Raw genomic sequence first — 17865 nt, forward strand, 5'->3', positions numbered from 1 at the left:
TTATTACAAGATATATAGTTCTCTGTGCTGTACAGTAGGTGCTTATTGGTTATCTATTTTATATATAGTAGTATGAATATTTTAATCCCAAACTCCTAATTTATCCCTCCCTGCCTTCTTTCCCCTTTGGTAACCATAAGTTTGTTTTCTATATCTGAGTCTATTTCTGTGTTGTAAATAAGTTCGTTTGTGTCCCTCATTCTTTTAAAATCCATTTTGACTTTCACAAGTAACACATGAATACATTCTCTTTGTAAAATACAGATAAAGACAAAAATCTCCCTGAATTCCTCAATACCCAACCTACTTCCTCCCCCAGACGTAATTGCTGGTATCATTTTGGTATAAATGTGTCCAGATTTTCTTGTTTGCATTTGAGTGGCCATATTTACATAGAGAAATATACAGTTTTGTGTGTGTATTTACATGAACAGTGTTACGCTTTCTGTAGCCTTCTGCAACTTCAGCTTTCAGTGAACAATATGCCTTTGACATCTTCCCATAGATCATTGATGTGGTCTTTTCCATCTGAATTTACTTCATTCCTTCTTTTGCTGCTACATTGTATTCCATGGATGTGCCAAAATTTAACCAGGCTCTCTAATGATGGTTTTTAAGTTGTTTCCTTTTTTTTTTTTTAAACACTGCTGTAATAAACATTCCTTGCTTCTTTGTACATACACTTGAGTAATTCTCTAAGACAGATGGAAACCGGGACAGACATCCAGAAGTGATTGCTAGCTGAAAGGCACAGGCATTTCATAAAGATAGATCCTGACAAAATCCCACCCCGCAAAAGTGTTATCAGAGTACCGCCGGTGAATAGAAGACAATCTATTTCTCCACCTTGTCTATGGACAATCTTGAATCTTTATTGCTCTGCTTTGCAAAAACATAGTATCTCACTGTCATAATTATAAATGGTATTTTATGAGAATTAGTGGCCATTGAGCACATTTATTAGCTACATGCCCTCCATCTTCTTTTTTCCTCATTAAGATGCCTTAGATGTTTCTTTTAACAAATGTGCGTAATGACAGAAAGATGTGCGTTATTTGAGGGGGTTGAAATGGAAACGCTTCGATCTAGGACCTGGCCCCCCTCACCGGGTACAATATCTGTGTTTGGGGTCTGGACTGTGGTGGCACCAGGGGTCCTGCCTCTTGTCTAAAATGACTTGGAAAGCTTACAGTTATTAGCTTACAGTTAACTATCTCTAGTTACAGTGAGCGGGGGCTGCTCTTCGTTGCGGTGCGCGGACTTCTCATTGCAGTGGCTTCTCTTGTTGTGGAGCACAGGCTCTAGGCGTGCGGGCTTCAGTAGTTGTAGCACATGGGCTCAGTAGTTGTAGCTCGTGGGCCCTAGAGGGCAGACTCAGCAGTTGTGGCACACGGGCTTAGTTGCTCCGCGGCATGTGGGATCTTCCTGGACCAAGGCTTGAACCCGTGCCCCCTGCATTGGCAGGCAGATTTTTAACCACTGTGCCAGCAGTGAAGCCCAATCTGGCGGCTATTTAAAGAAAGAATTCTCTTTTACTTTGGAGGCTTAGTGACGCCGAGTCAGGTTTTACTGCTCACCCATATCCTTTGACAAGGCTTGATTCTAAACTACAGTCAGCTGGTCAACTGAAACGCTCTGGCCCCTGTTCATCCCCTTCTGAGTGGTTTTCATTCATCCACAGAAATACCAAGGGTTTTCTGGGGTCTTCTCATCCCCAAGAGCAGATCTGAAGACATCATTCTCCTAGTACGTTCGATCTTGTCACTTATCAGGACAGGGTCCCTCTGAGCAGGACAGTTTCATGCCCTTCACTCCTTGACTCCAATCTACCTTTTTTTTTTTTTTTTTTTTTTTTGTGGTACGCGGGCCTCCCACTGTTGGGGCCCCTCCCGTTGCGGAGCACAGGCTCCGGACGCGCAGGCTCAGCGGCCATGGCTCACGGGCCCAGCCGCTCCGCGGCATGTGGGATCTTCCTGGACCGGGGCACGAACCCGCATCCCCTGCATCGGCAGGCGGACTCTCAACCACTGCGCCACCAGGGAAGCCCCAATCTACCTTTTTAACCTCACCTAGACCCTCCTCTTTCCCACTCCCACCAATCACAAGCATTCTAGAATCCACCTGAGGTTTCTGAGCCCAGTGAAAGTCTTGAGAAACGCCTTGGGCCCGAAGGCAGGGGTGGGGCTGCCAGCGGCTGCCGTTGTGTTGTGCTCCCTCCGCCTGTCCCCTCAGAAGAGCTGTCTCTGCTTCACTGTTCTCGGCTGGCCACACCCTCGCTGCTTGCCCTCTGCCCCTCCTCCTCCAGCCCAGCTGTTTACCCCCAACTTCTTCCCTCCTGCAGCCTTCTCTGACTACCAGGAGGACTTGGCCTCTTCCAAGAGGTGTGGGCGGTGTCTGCAATTGAACCTAAGGTCCCTGGGAAACTCAACAGCTACTCGCTGCCGTGTCCTGGCTCCCCACCCAAGCAATGCACTGACAGGGACTGGATGAATGCTTTGGTTGGCAGCCACCGGTATGGTTTCAAGTTCCCACCTGCTGTCATTTTGTCCTACCTGTTTGTCCAGGTGAATGCTGTCTACCTTAGAAGGTAAGATCTTGAAAACAAGAGAGCAGTTCTGTGCAATTCCTTCTGTACAGTGCTTAGCCCAGAAACACAAGCAATTAGGTACTTAATAAATGCTTCCTGGTGGTAGAACACTACAGGAAATCATTTCTTTAATTATGTATTTCTTAGACTTTCTTGGACTTATCTCTTGAACTAGGTGGAAAGTGGGTGGAGTGGGGTTAGAATGGTGGTGATTATTTTTTAAAACTTTCCAGGGGTTGAACTTCTAATTTGCATATGTGTGATTCCCTAGAGGGTCTGATTTGATGCATAATTCTGGAAATATAAAGCATATTTACAAAGCCAGGTCCCCAAATGAGCTGCCATACGCAGATCTGAACAAACGTGAGTGAGATCATCCCATTCTTGGCCTCGAGTTATTGCAGTTCTGCTTTGGAGGCTTGTCCCAAACCAAATAAAACACGAAGGGCAAAGAGTGTTTCCCCATTGCCGTGCCCCGCCCCAGACGCTCTTGAGTCTTTATGCAGCCAGGGCACCTTGCTTTATGTCCGATTTTTCATTTTTAAATAGAACATTTCTACAATTTAAAGAATTGTTTAAACTTACCCAATTTAAATTTTAAGTGTAACTTGCTTGTTGGGGAGGGATGTGGGTGTATCGTTTTATTTGAAGACTAGATAAATTAAAAGAGGTATATAGGATTGGAATCAGAAAAAGCTACCGATTTTTATTTTTTGTTGTCTGTTTTAGTTTAGCCAACTTGACGTTTCTAAGCTTCAGATCTCTTACAATAAGACAGGTGTAATAACATTTTAAAAAACATGTGAGTAGACTATTGTACTATCTCTTATAGCTTTAAGTTCTTCCTCACGAGGCATTATCGGAATACCACCCCAGCGATTGTCCTGGGCCTCTTTGGTAAGACTTAGGTCTGGGGACTGAGGCCTTCTAATCCTGGCTGGACCCAGTGACTCACTTTGTGATAGGGAGACGGTCGGTTTCCCTGTACAAGTTTCAGAGTAGTGAGATGGGAGCCCTAACAGCAGCTAGGATGCTGTCTGCCACCCAGAGCTACTAAGAAGCAAAAGTTGCTACGTGGATGCAGAATAGTAAGTAACCCCCGTGTTGAAAGGACTTGCCCCCAGACTGCATGTCACTGCTAAAAACAAGAGCTCTGGACTTCCTGCCTCATGGTCTAGTGCCCGGGCCAGATGTTTGGTGAGAGAGGAAGTAGAAGGGACCAGCCCCAAAACTCTGTCTGCTTTCGCCAGCTCCCAGTTGGCCTGGCATCAAGGGACTTTCCTGGCTACTGTGTGAAGATGGTTTCTACCTGGCTCCATCCATGAATAACCTTCTGGTGAGGACCAGGGACACTGCTGCCCAGAAGTTGGATGTTGGTGGAAGCTCGTGCCATCCCCCTGCTCACACCCCTGTGTGTGTCCCCGAGGCCTGCAACTTCCTGGGCTTGTCCATCAGAGCCAGGCACAGGGTTTGCTGGGAAGGACCCCTTTGAGGGATGGGAAGGGGCAGGGCCCTGCTTGAGCCTGTTGTGAACAGAGCTGGGATAGGAAATCCAACTGGCAGAGAAGGAGAGAGAGAAGGAGAGCAAGAGGGAGAGGTGTGTGCGTAGTAGAGGGGATGAGAAAGAGAAAGAAGAGGCCAGAAGACAGAAAGTGGGCTCTCTTGTCTCGTTCAACTTAATTTTCATTTCAAAATTCTTTTCCTGTTTCTCTGCTCTGTGCTGTCTTGCCCACTCTGCTTCCTGATGCTCTGACTCTCAGCTTCGCTGTGTCTCATCTGCGGTCAGCCTGGCCCTCTGTTTGTTTCCCACTTGGTCCAGGCATTTTTTCATTTTTTCATTGTTTTTGCCTTCTGCAGTTTCCGGAACACACTTTAGAGACAGCACACTTCTCAGGAATTGGGTGAAAAGCTCTATTTTTATAAGAACATACTTTTTTCTTCCTCCTAAAAACCCTCTCTTTTTTTTTTTTTTTATAGTTTTTTGTTTCTTTTGGCTGCGTTGGCTTTTTGTTGCTACACGCAGGCTTTCTCTAGTTGCGGCGAGCAGGGGGCTACTCTTCATTGCGGTGCATGGCCTTCTCATTGTAGTGGCTTCTCTTGTTGCGGAGCATGGGCTCTACGTGCTCGGGCTTCAGTAATTGTGGCATGGGGGCTCAGTAGCTGTGGCTCGCGGGCTCTAGAGCACAGGCTCACTAGTTGTGGCGCATGGGCTTAGTGGCTCCGTGGCATGTGGGATCTTCCCGGACCAGGGCTTGAACCCGTGTCCCCTGTATTGGCAGGCAGATTCTTAACCACTGCACCACCAGGGATGCCTCTAAAAACCCTCTTGATCCCCCTCTGATTTCTCTCAGCCTCACAGTTCACTTCCTCCTACACTGACTTCTTCTTCTTCCTCCTTTCTCCTCACTGTGGGTTGTGTTTTGATAACAGCTTTATTGAGATACAATTCACACATCTTACAATTTGCCCACTTAAAACGTACAACTCAGTGGTTTTTAGCATAGTCACAGAATTGCGCATACATCACCGCAAGCCACTGCAGATCATTTCCATCATTCCCCCAAAGAAACCCTGCACCCACCAGCAGTCACTCCCCACCCCCCTCCCCACCCAGCCCCTGGCAACCAGTATTCTATTTTCTGTCTCTATGAATTTGCCTATTCTGGACATGCCGTATAAATAGAATCACCATAGAGTATTGTCCTTTGTGACTGGCTTCTTGCACTTAGCCCAGTGTTTCCAAGGTTCATCCATGTAATAGCATGTGTCAATTCCTTGTTCTTCTTTATTGCTGATACCCAGAGATTTCGTGTGTCCATGTGGCATGGACAAGGCTGGGGCAAGAGTCAGATGTGACGATACGAACATGCGTTGCGAGGAAAAGAATGCAAAGTGATAGATTATTGAAATACAGTGTGGAGCTTTTGCCAGAAATAGTGCTGAAATTATATTAAGGACCATCAAATAACCCTGGCAGAAGATACGACAAACCCTCCAGAATTCAGGAGGGGTCCAGTCTAGAAAATCCTTTCCATGAACATCTCAATGCTCCCAAACTCCCTCCTCTTGTCCCTTTCTCCCTTTTTCCCTCTAGTCCTTTTGTCCAGAGGAGCAGCATCCCCCCGCTTGGAATTGTGTGCCCATGAGGTTGTACCCATACCTGGGAATTTCAGTTCCAGTCTTGGTCAAGAAGGAGGGAAATGATTTCTTTCTTGGGAATTTGGTTGGGCTCAAATGAGAAAGATCAATAGATAGGTTGAGTTGGCTTTTTAAAGGAGGAGATAAAAACGGCCCAAGATACTGATAGACAAGAGCTTGGAGACTAATTATCATTGAAGTCTGATGTCATAACGAGACCACGTGAGAGCCAGCAGCACAGGAGCAGGGAGTACATTTTGGTAGGTGTGGGTAGAGGGAATCAAGGAAATGGTGTCTTGAATTTCCTTCATTCTCCTGGCAGAGGTTGGAAAGCTTCCTGCAGCCTCCAGCAGGAAGGCTGTTCTCATACACAGAAACAGCTGGCCACGTTTAAAGTCAAGGAGTTAACAGGAACCGTAAGCTAAGAAAGGAATATAGGAGCAGGATGGGAAAGCTCTCCCCTTGCAAAAATATCTCAAAAATTATATTAATAGTTACAAAATCCATTAAATGTAAATATCACGAACTTGATTCATGTGGCTCCAAAACATTAATGCACAAAAAGAGAAAGATCATTTTAAAGCTCTGGAATGGCTGGCATTAGGATATTTTGAGGTTGGGTTGGAAAGAAAGCAGAGAAGTCAGGGTATGATTTACCATGTTCCACTGTCGGGTGATACGCTGCTGTGCACTCTGAAATTCTGAGACTCAAGACCATCCCAGACAGCCTTCATCCATCTGCCATGTTCTCTAAAGGGCCCAAGTGGTGCTGCTTATGCCCCTGGAGTTTTACAGAGTTCACAGAGACAGTTATTCTATTTATAATCTTCTGTGACCCCAGGACCCAGACATGCATCCCCAGAGCTGGGCAGGAACAGATGTGCTAACCACCACCACACAGTATTCCGAATTCATTCCCTCACTCAATTAGGGAACTAACAGGTATTAGTACTACTGCCAGCGTAGTAAGCTGGGTGCTGGGGACAGAGCCATGAATAAAGTAATCATGGTCCTGGTTATGAACTGAATGTGCTCACCCTCAGTGTGGTGGTGGGGTCTCTGGGAGGTGATGAGGTCATGAGGGTGGAGCCCTCATGATAGGATTAGTGCCCTTATCAAAGGGTCCCCAGAGAGCTCCCTCACCCCTTCCACCATGTGAGGACAACTGTCTAGGAAGCGAGAAGACAACTGTCTTTGAAGAAGAAAGTGGGTCCTTACTTGCCACTGAATCTGCATGTGCCTTTAAATTAAAAAAAATTTTTTATACAGTTTTAAAGGTTACTTTCCATTTACAGTTATTACAAAATATTGGTTACATTCCCCATGTTGTACAACACATCCTTGTGCCTTCCTTACACCCAATAGTTTGTACCTTCCAATCCCTCACCCCCTCCCCACTGGTAACCACTAATTTGCTCTCTATCTGTGAGTCTGCTTCTTTTATGTTATATTCACTAGTTTGTTGTATTTTTTAGATTCCACATGTAAGTGATATCATACAGCATTTGTCTTTCTCTGTCTGACTCATTTCACTTAGCATAATATCCTTCAAGTCCATTCATGTCACTGCAAATGGCAAAACTTCATTCTTCTTTTATGGCTGAGTAGTGTTCTATTGTATATATACCACATCTTCTTTATCCATTCATTTGTTTATGGACACTTAGGTTGCCTGGCAATTGTAAATAATGCTGCTATGAACATTGGGGTGCATGTATCTTTTTGAATTAGAGTTTTTGTGTTTTTTGGATAGATACCCAGGATTGGCATTTCTGGGTCATATGGTAGTTCTATTTTTAGTTTTTTGAGAAACTTCCATACTGTTTTCCACAGTGGCTGCTCCAATTTACATTCCCACCAACAGAGTACAAGGGTTCCCTTTTCTCCACAACCTCGCCAACATTTGTTATTTGTGTCCTTTTTGATGATAGCCATCCTGACAGGTGTGAGGTAATATCTTGTGGTTTTGATTTGCATTTCCCTGATGATTAGAGATGTTGAGCATCTTTTCATGTGCCTGTTGGCCATCTGTATTTCCTGTTTGGAAAAATATCTGTTCAGTTCTTCTGCCCATTTTTTAATCAAGTTTTTTGTTTTTTTGAGGTTGAGTTGCATGAGCTATTTATAGATGTTGGATATTAATTCCTTATTGATCATATCATTTGCAAATATTTTCTCCCACTCAATAGGTTGTCTTTTCATTTTGTTGATGGTTTCCTTTGCTGTGCAGAAACTTTAAAGTCTAACTAGGTCCCATTTGTTTATTTTTGCTTTTATTTCCTTTAGGACATAGATCCAAAAAAACATTGCCTTGATTTATGTCAAAGAGTGTTCTGCCTATGTTTTCCTCTAGGAGTTTGATAGTATCTGGCCTTACACTTATGTCTTTTATCCACCCTGAGTTTATTTTTGTATATGGTGTTATAAAATGATCTAATTTATTCTTTTAGATGTAGCTGTCCAGTTTTCCCAGCACCACTTATTGAAGAGACTATCTTTTCTCCATTGTATATTCTTGCTTCCTTTGTTGTAGATTAATTGACCATAAGTGTGTGAGTTTATTTCTGGCCTCTCTACTCTGTCGCCCTGATCTATGTGTCTGTGTTTGTGCCAGCACCATATTGTTTTTATTACTGTAGCTTTATAGTATAGTCTGATGTCAGGGAGTGTGTGAATCTGCAAATGCCTTGATCTTGGATTTCCCAGCCTCCAGAACTGTGAGAAATAAATGTCTGTTGTTTATAAGACCCCCAGTTTATGGTGGTCTGTTACAGCAGCCCGCATGAACTAAGACAGGTGTACTCATGCAGCTTTGAGTGAGTGGAAGCAACAGGCATTAAACATGTCTTTAGCTATAACTGCAGGAAGGGCTATGAAGACGCTAAAAGTGAGGGTGTATTGCAGGGGACACCCCCTGAATTGGAAAATTGCTTTTCCCCTGTGCTGAGCCAGACTGTGTTTCTGGGTCAGCTTCCTGCTGCCTGGGTCTTTCTTCCTTTACAATGAGTTCCCAGCCCTCTTGCAAATGAACTTCTCTCAGGCCACCCCAACATTTTCAGAGATTTGCCTAGGTATATCCCACCACAGGACATGGTTACAGTCTGAACTCAAGCTGAGGTCCCTATTGTGTATATGAACTTTAAAAGTTTTCTGTTTCTTTTTTTAAAATGGTGGTTAAAAAAAATGCGTGACATGAAAGTTACCATCTTAACCATTTTTACATGTACGTTCAGTAGCATTAAGTACCTTCATATCGTTGTTCAACTATCACCACCATCCATCTCCAGAACTTTTCCATCTTTCTGAGTGGAAACTCTGTGCCCATTAAACAAAACTCCATACTTCCCTTTCCCCCAGCCTCTGGCAACACCATTCTACTGTCTGTCTCTATGCATTTGACTATGCTAAGAACCTCATATAGTGAAATCATATAATATTTGTCTTTTCATGTCTGGCTTATTTCACTTAGCATAATGTTTTCAAGGTTCATCCATGTTGTAGCATGTGTCAGAAGTGTGTGTGTGTTTAATTCTAAGTATTATTGATGCCCCATTCCCACTATGTTGTCAGGGTCCCCTGACATGGTTTTGGATATGGACATGGATACTGAGCAAAATTTAATAAAGGAGCTATTTATAAGGGTGTGGGTTTAAGGAAACCAACAAGGCGTGGTGAAGCACCCCCCCCCCAACAGAGCTAACAACCACTGGGGGCTGTTACCACTCCAAGGCCTGAAGGGCAATGGGGGTAATGATTACCAGAACCTGGAGAGACTATTGTAGCTGGAGACAGGGCCACCAGTCAGGAGCTGAAGACTTCGGGAGAAGGGAGAAGAGACCCCCACTTCCCTCATCCCCCACCCCCCAATCTTCTTCCTGTGCTTTACACTACCCAACCCAACCAGGAGCCAGAGGGTAAGACTGGCCTTCCCAGGCACAGAGCATGGGGGGCAAGGATAGAGACTGGACCTAGAGGAGCAAACAGTATATCCAGCCTACCACCTTCTACAAGGAGTTAAGTGTGGGGTGAAAGGGGAGGCAAGATGAGAAGCAAGCAACACGAGTGGGCTGAGTTCCTCTAAAAGAGAAAGGGTGTGGGAGATACTCAGAGGGGAAAACAGTCTGAAAGGAGAGAGGAAGAGCCAGAGAGAGAAGATGAAGAGAAAGTAGAGAGATTTGACAGTTCCAATGAGAGACACTGGGAAGAAACCTTAGGAAGAAGAGATGTCCAAAGGGGATTTACTGTGTGAAGACCTAAAACTCCCCTTTCAGTGTTTCAAGGGACCTTTAGTAAAGATCACTTTATTTTCAAGGCTTTTGTAGAATTTTGAATGTGACACTAAGTTGGACCAGAGTTAGGAACAGGGAAGACCAGTTATACTTGGCATGGAAGGCAGAATAATGGGCCCCAAAAATGTCTGCATCCCAATCCCCAGAGCCCGTGAATATGTTAGGTCATGGAAATGGGAATTGTTTGCAGATAGAATTAAGGTTGCTAATCAGGTGACTTTGAAATAAGAAGATTGTCCTGGGTGGGGCCAGTGAAATCGTGAGACCTTAACTGGGGAAGAGGGAGGCAGAGGAGTCAGTGTCAGAGTGACATGAAGTGAGAAGGAATTGATTGGCCATCACTGGCTTTGAAGATAGAAGGAAGCCACAAGCCAGGGAAGTGGCAGCCTCTGGCAGCTGGAAAAGCCCTTCCAACAACCTGACCTCCAGAACTTAAGATAGCATATTTGTGCTATTTGAGCCACTGTGTTTGTGGTAATTTGTTACAGCAGCAATAGGAAACTAATACACTTGGGTTTTATGAGTGTGGCGTATAGGTAGCTAAATTTTGGATTGAAAATGTGACGCTGCATATAATTACCGTAAATACTGTATGTAAATTTATAGCTATGAATTTTACTGATAAGAGCTTTGATTAAACTCCTTAACTTTCCTCACACTAGGTGAAAACACGCTAGCTAAAGTAGGACTTGTCCTTTATACTTGCTTTCAGTGCTGTAGTAGCTGTATGGTTCTTTTAATCTTGGTTCTTGTGTAGCTGCTCTCACCCTGATCCCTTGATCAGTGGAGTGTCTGGATTCTCACTTTGTGGCTTCCTTGGTCTCCTTTGAGAGACCAGTGCTGTGCCCACTTCTGAGCCCCCACAGTGTGTTTTTAGGGTTCTCCATACAGGTGGTTTCATGTCCAATCCGTCATGAAAAGGTTTTGCTCTTCTTTGTAGCCTCCTTGTTGCTGGCATGAGCTTTCACTTCAATCTTGTTGGACACACAAACACAGCAGACTTGTGGTGGGAAGGTTTAAAAGACCAGCTTTCTGGTAATGACAATACCCACAGAATAAACCCTCCACTCTCAGGCACCTGCAACAGATAAGCTTCTCTATGTCAGCGTTCCCACAGCTGAAAGAGGTACTTTCAGGCATTGCTGGCAAGGGTTCAAAGCAGCTTAACGACTAAGGAGGAGGACTTAGCAATATTTAATAAACCAACATCAATGGATCTCACCGAATTGAAATCAGGGTGTCAGCAGGGCTGCATTCTCTTTGATCCAGCAATTCAGCTTAGATTAATTTATTCTGAAGAAACAACCCCCAAAATGAAAAACAACATATGGAAAAGGTTATTGATTGTGGAATTTCTTATAATAGCAAAACATTGAAAGCACAACCAAAGTTCTTGTCCATAAGAGACTGGTTGAATCCATCAAGGAACAGTCAAGTCATGGAATATTATACAGCCATAAAAAAGAACGACTGAATCACTACGAACTGATGTGTGAGGATTTCCAAGCTATATTATTAAGTGAAAAAAGCAATGTGGAAAAGAATATATAAAGCACATTACCATTTGTGTAAAAAAAGGTTGCAGGGGGATGAGAATGTGTGTGTGTGCGTGCATGCTTGTTTTCACAAGAATCACAGAAAAGGTAAACCAGAAATAAATGAAAATGATTACCTATAGGGTGTAGGTGTGAATGGAGTGGAAGGAATATGCTTGAGAGTGATAGTTTTCACTTCTCTGAGTGTTCCTTTTAGGCAGTTTTGAATTCTGAATCATGTAAAGGTTTTAAGTATTAAAAAATTACATTAAATCTAAGAGGAGTTAAAAAAAAAGAAACCTTGAAGCTGAATGCAAACAGAAACAAAGGAATGTATGTGGTTAGCAAATTGATGGCATAACAACACAGAGATAAGAACTACATGTAGTTTTTTGGTTTTTTTTTAACATCTTTATTGGGGTACAATTGCTTTACAATGGTGTGTTAGTTTCTGCTCTATAACAAAGTGAATCAGTTATATATATACATATGTTCCCATATGTCCTCCCTCTTGCGTCTCCCTCCCTCCCACTCTCCCTATACATGTAGTTTTTTGTTTTGTTTTTTTGGGGTTTTTTTTTGCGGTACGCGCGGGCCTCTCACTGCTATGCCCTCTACCGTTGCGGAGCACAGGCTCTGGACGCGCAGGCTCAGCGGCCATGGCTCACGGGCCCAGCCGCTCTGCGGCACGTGGGATCCTCCCAGACCGCGGCACGAACCTGTGTCCCCTGCATCGGCAGGCGGACTCTCAACCACTGCGCCACCAGGGAAGCCCTACATGTAGCTTTTAAACCCTGTGCTTTTGACTAGTGGGATATATTCTAAGGGGAAAAAATCGGCAGGAGGCTTATGAATTAGGCTAGTAATTGAGACTAATATTAGGGTCATCGTGCAAGCCTCTCTTGTGTATGTTGTAGGATACAGCAAATGAGTCAATATATTAATTGTGTGTGGGTGACCTAAGGCCCTCACTGTAGCAGGGGGGAGGTAATATAGAATGGAGGTAAATATGGAATGGTAATATGATCCTGCAATGAGAAGTGGGGTATCAGAATGAATTCATGATGTTCCAGTTCTATCCACTGTTAAAGACTAAGTGGGACATTAGTTAAAGCTGTGAAAACATATTTTATTCAGTAACTAGTGACAGTAGGGAAAAGAAATGAGCTCTGTTCTGATTTACACAGAGTGACTGGGTGTTTTAACGGGAGAAGGAAGGAGTCAGGAGCGGGACAGAGCAGGGCTCAAGTAAGTGATTACCCTGGGTCGGTCAGTGTAGATGTGATTAGGTCAGCTGTGTCTGTTAGCTGGCAATCACGGAAGTGAGAATTCTTCACCCCACAGAGATTAGGAAACAGAGGTACCTATACTTCTTGATGATTACATTTCAAAGGAATGGCTTTTAGGATCTTGAAAATGACACTCTTGGGTTGTAGGAGATACATACACATCTCAAAGGGACAGAGTAAATATTCACAACTGTAGGCAATTTTTAGTGAATGCACTAAGAAAGGCTGGTGAGGGGCCTGTCCTCAGGTGTCGGCTGGAACAAACAGTAAATTCTCCTGGCACTGTTGAGTTTTCCAGGCAGGTGTTGAAGGGAGGGGCTGGGGTCATCCTACGGACATGGCCTTATGCTGTTTGAAGCCATGCTAGAGTTTAGTTGTCTCTTGGTGCAGAGGTTTGGATGGAGTTGTTACATGCAGTTCTCACCATTGAACGTGGCTTGAAGCAGTGACACCCCAGGACCAATAGACACAGTAGTACTCAGATCTTGGTTTCTAAATACCATTTCCCTCTAAAAGGAACAAGCCTCCTTGAATAAATTGTCTGACTATGAATCAGGGACAGGGAAGCTATAATGTGTTTGGAATGTCTTCTTGTGCCAGAAATCAATGGGTGGGACCAGCTACATAATTTGCAGGGCCCAGTGCAAAATGAAAATGCAGGGCCTCTTGTTGAAAAACTACTAAGAATGTCAAGAGAGAACCACATAGAAGGCTTTGTAAGAGCAGGGTCACAGGCCCATGAAGCCGGCCCTATTAATGGAAGATGTGTTAAAAGTTCAGAAGAGCCAGCTTGAAGGGGCTCTTGCTGGTGAATTTTGGGACAATTTGAGCACACAAAAAAAGAATAGTAATAACAATGGATTATAAAACACAGAATTAAAAAAGAACCGATTGAGACTTCCCTGGTGGCACAGTGGTTAAGAATCCACCTGCCAATGCAGGGGACACCGGTTCAAGACGCGGTTCGGGAAGATCCCACATGCCACGGAGCAACTAAGCCCATGTGCCACAACTACTGAAGCCTGCACTCTAGAGCCCGTGCTCCACAACAAGAGAAGCCACCACAATGAGAAGCCCGCGCACTGCAAGGAAGAGTAGCTCCCGCTCGCTGCAACGAGAGAAAGCCCACGTGCAGCAACGAAGACCCAACAAAGCCAAATAAATAAATGAAAGAAAGAAAGAAAGAAATTTATTTTAAAAAATCACCATGAATTTATAGTGATACTGAAAATGAGTATCACTATACTCCCTTGCACAGAAGGGAAAACTTTATGAGGAATGCCAGCCAATAAATGTAGACAGAATAATATAATTAGAAAATTTACCATTTTTACCACCACCAATGTAATAATGATACTAAAACATTGGGTTAAAGATTGTTGGGAAACAAGATATTCATACAATTTATAAAGTCTCCCCTTATCACCCGATAGATTACTTATTAATTACAAATGGGAAAAGATGCCTCTGTGATAGAGAGATCTGACAGAAACCATCTTACCCAAGTGATCAGCTTTGCATGAGCGATAATGAGACAATGTTATCATGCATCTCTCAATGTGATGCAATGAAAAGTACATGTGTAGTATTTTGCTCAAAATGTTTAACCTGAATCTAAGTATGAAGAAACAAACAAACGTGGACTGTGGAACATTCTACAAGGCAACTGGCCTAAGCCCTTAAAAAAAAATGTCATGAAAGAAAAAAGTCAGGGAGAGCTGTTGTAGATAAAAGGAGGGTAAAAAGTCATGAGAACCAAGTGAACTGTATGACCATTGATTGTCCTAGATTGAAAAAGAGCTATGGGAGACATTTAGGGGACAACTCTGGAAATTGGGATTTTGGACTGTAGATAATACTATTGTATCAATGTGACATTTCTTGAGTGTGATGATGGTGTTGGTTATGGAGGAGAATGTCTTTATTTTTAGAAGATACATGCAAAAGACTTAATGCCCCAGTGTATGCAACTTATTTGCAAACAAAATGGAGAGAGAAAGGGAAAGGGAAAGAGGAAGGGGGAGTGGGAGGGGGAAGAGGGAGAGAGAGGGCAAAGGTGACAAAATGCTAACGACTGTTTGAATCTGGGTGATGAGTATACAGCTATTCTTATACTATTCTTTCCCTTTGCTATAGGAGAGATATTTTTAAAATAAAAACTTGGGGGAAAAAGTTTTCCTAGCTAAAGTCATCTCTCAAGGAGGAACACGGTAGCACATCAAGGGCAGAAAGCCTCTCTAGGTTGGTTGGCAGGACCCCTGAAGCAGCAGACATGCCACCTGGCACTTCAGCATCATTCACGTGTCTCCCAATCTGTGTGCCCAGCATAGTCATGGTGAGCAGAGCAGAGCTGACAGCAGACAGTGGTGTGAGATGGGCACCTGTTCCCAGTGCGGGCTAACAAGAGCCAGGACCAGACTGGTAGACCAGCTAGTCAAGGGCTGAGGTTTCTTCTGTGTCGTGAGAAAGCAGGAAGTCTAGTGCCAGTTCAGACTCGGACAACTTCTTTGGGTCTTATTTGAAAATTGGGGAGAATATACCCTCTTACGTATGCAACAGAGATCAAATAAAATCTTGTACAAGGCAAAACAGTCTTCATAGATTTTCTTATTATCTTATTTTGTAGATTATCTCATTTTATTTTATAGATTTTAATTCTGGAAATATAGATAGCTTTTTGTCACATATGAGCTGTTACAGGTGTACTTGCTGTTTGTAGTTCTATTACAGTTTGTGTCCTATATGTACAGAATTTATGATCTTTCTATTTTATACGATTCCCACCAAAAAAAGAAAAAAAGAAGCAGTGCATCTAGAAGGGTCTCTGCTGCGTTACTGAGTCCTCCTAACTATTCAGGAGTCAGAAGCAGAGGACTTCTTTTCTGACTGGGGTTCATTGAGAACAGATTGCATATTTCAAACTTGTTTTTCTTTCACTACCAGTATCCTTTCAGGACTGAGTGCAGTAGGACACATGTCACATCATGACGTGCTTTCTAGGTGAATCAGCCTAATGGACAGTAAGGAATATTCCTGAAAGCGATTCCTGCACCAGCGTGGCTAGCAACAAGCGTACACCCAAGTGACTGTGAACCACATGGATATATCCCACCAAACCCAATAAAATGCATCCCTAACTCAACTTCCCTTTGGCTAGAATCCAAAATGCCATAGCCATTCCAGGGGTATCTGTGCAAGGGGAAGGAGGATGGAGAGAAAATCCAAGAGAAAAGAGACAATGGTTTTAATTGATTATAGTTAAAATATCTTACTTTAGGGCTTCCCTGGTGGCGCAGTGGTTGAGAGTCCGCCTGCTGATGCAGGGGACACGGGTTCGTGCCCCGGTCCGGGAAGATCCCACATGCTGCGGAGCGGCTGGGCCTGTGAGCCATGGCTGCTGAGCCTGCGTGTCTGGAGCCTGTGCTCCACAATGGGAGAGGCCACAACAGTGAGGGGCCCGCGTACAGAAAAAAAAAAAAAAAAAAATCTTACTTTAAAAAAAAAGGAGAGAAAAGGAGAGGCAGAGACAGGGAGAGGGACAGACAGGGAGAATCCCTTAGTGTTACATTAAACAGGAAATAGAGAGGTCCACTGGGCAGTCAGAAATGTGGGTTTGAAGAGATGATGGATGGTAATGTAGAGATTAGGGGTGTCATTTCACAATCATAGCTGCATGAGTGGATGAATCCCCCCAAATGAAAGAAAAGAGGACAGAGAACAGAATCTTGGGTAATGCCTATATTTCATTGTGAGGTAGGGGAGATGGCTATAAAATGAGATGGCTATAAAATCTTAGACCAAGACACTGGTTACAACCCGGATATGAAGAATGAACACAATCAGGTCGATTTGGGTTTTTGTCATTCATAACAGAAAGATTTTTGATAATACATACATTTAAATATTTAAAACCAGCTATAAACCTATGTTTATAGCTCTTATACAATTATAAAATCAAAACATATTAAGTACTAACAAAACTACAAAACTCATAAAAATAGAAATTGACATTCAGTATGATGCATGGTACTGTTTTGCTGAAATAAAATCACTGCTATTGACGTTAACAGTAGAAAATCTATTTATGTGGTTGAGATTTCACTTGCTGGTTTGGTTATTTTGATTTTGAGCGTATCTCCCATCATTTGAGTAATTGTCATGATCTCTGGTGATATTTTTCCTTGTGGACAGAATGTATTTTATATCCCCTATCCATTATTTAGAAGAGACCGTCTAATGGTGCATCTCATATATGATGGCAAAAATATCAGTTAACACAGCTTATTCACAGATTGTTCACTGTACCCACTAATGATCTGTTGTAAGCTGGTGTGTTTTCATCATGGACTTCTTACTCTAAATCACTTACAATGTGAGCATGGAGCTGAGCTCTGGGACACACTCTTTTGAGCTCTGTGTGCTTACACTACCATGTGTATTTTGATGACTTAATTCTCCCACTATTTTTCCCCAATCAAACTACTACAATACTTTCATCTCTATAGCATGGCTTCCGATGGCCTACAAATACTTCACCATATAAAGAAAAGAACTAAGAAATATATAATCAACTAAAATTGGGTGGTGGAGGGAAGCAAGGGAGGGGGAGAAAGGACAGAGATACTAATTCACCATTGCTCAAAATAAGGTGTTAATACTGTCAAAAGAATGTTCACACCAACCTTTCCGCGTCAAAGCCTTTATGGGAGTCGGTGTACCAGAAGCATGGGAGTGGGAGTTAGACAGCTCTGAATCTGGTGATGGTCTTACCAGCTTTGACATTGGTAAGTTACTCAATCACTTGGTTTTCTCATCTGTAGAGATGATTAAATGAGGTCATGTAGCTAAAATGCCTAAAACTGCCTGATCCACAGTTGGTGTTCAGTAATAGTAGTTATTATCAGTTTTTGACACTTAGCAGGGTTAGGATAAATGTGGAACTTAAAATGCTGGTAGATTAGGTAAGTAAGGCTCAGAGGTCTGATAGGTCTGGACCTACCAAGCTAAGGGCAGGCGTTGGCTCTTAG

General features: G+C 43.2%; 1 protein-coding gene across 2 annotated transcripts in view; it reads left to right on the top strand.

Moving 5' to 3' along the window:
- Positions 1-1904: 1904 nt before the first annotated feature.
- Positions 1905-17865, top strand: part of USP6NL (USP6 N-terminal like) — a 208228-nt gene continuing 192267 nt past the window's right edge. The window contains exon 1 of one of the 2 annotated variants that reach the window (XM_022580293.3): positions 1905-2587. The gene's annotated coding sequence lies outside the window, so the exon portion shown is untranslated. The remainder of the gene's footprint in view (positions 2588-17865) is intronic. The other variant, XM_089906509.1, reaches the window with a different exon arrangement.

This window comes from Delphinapterus leucas, chromosome 2, assembly GCF_059928025.1.
Source record: "Delphinapterus leucas isolate spDelLeu-1000000601 "Yukka" chromosome 2, BTC_Dleu_Yukka2, whole genome shotgun sequence".
In the NCBI taxonomy this organism is placed as follows: Eukaryota; Metazoa; Chordata; class Mammalia; order Artiodactyla; family Monodontidae; genus Delphinapterus; species Delphinapterus leucas.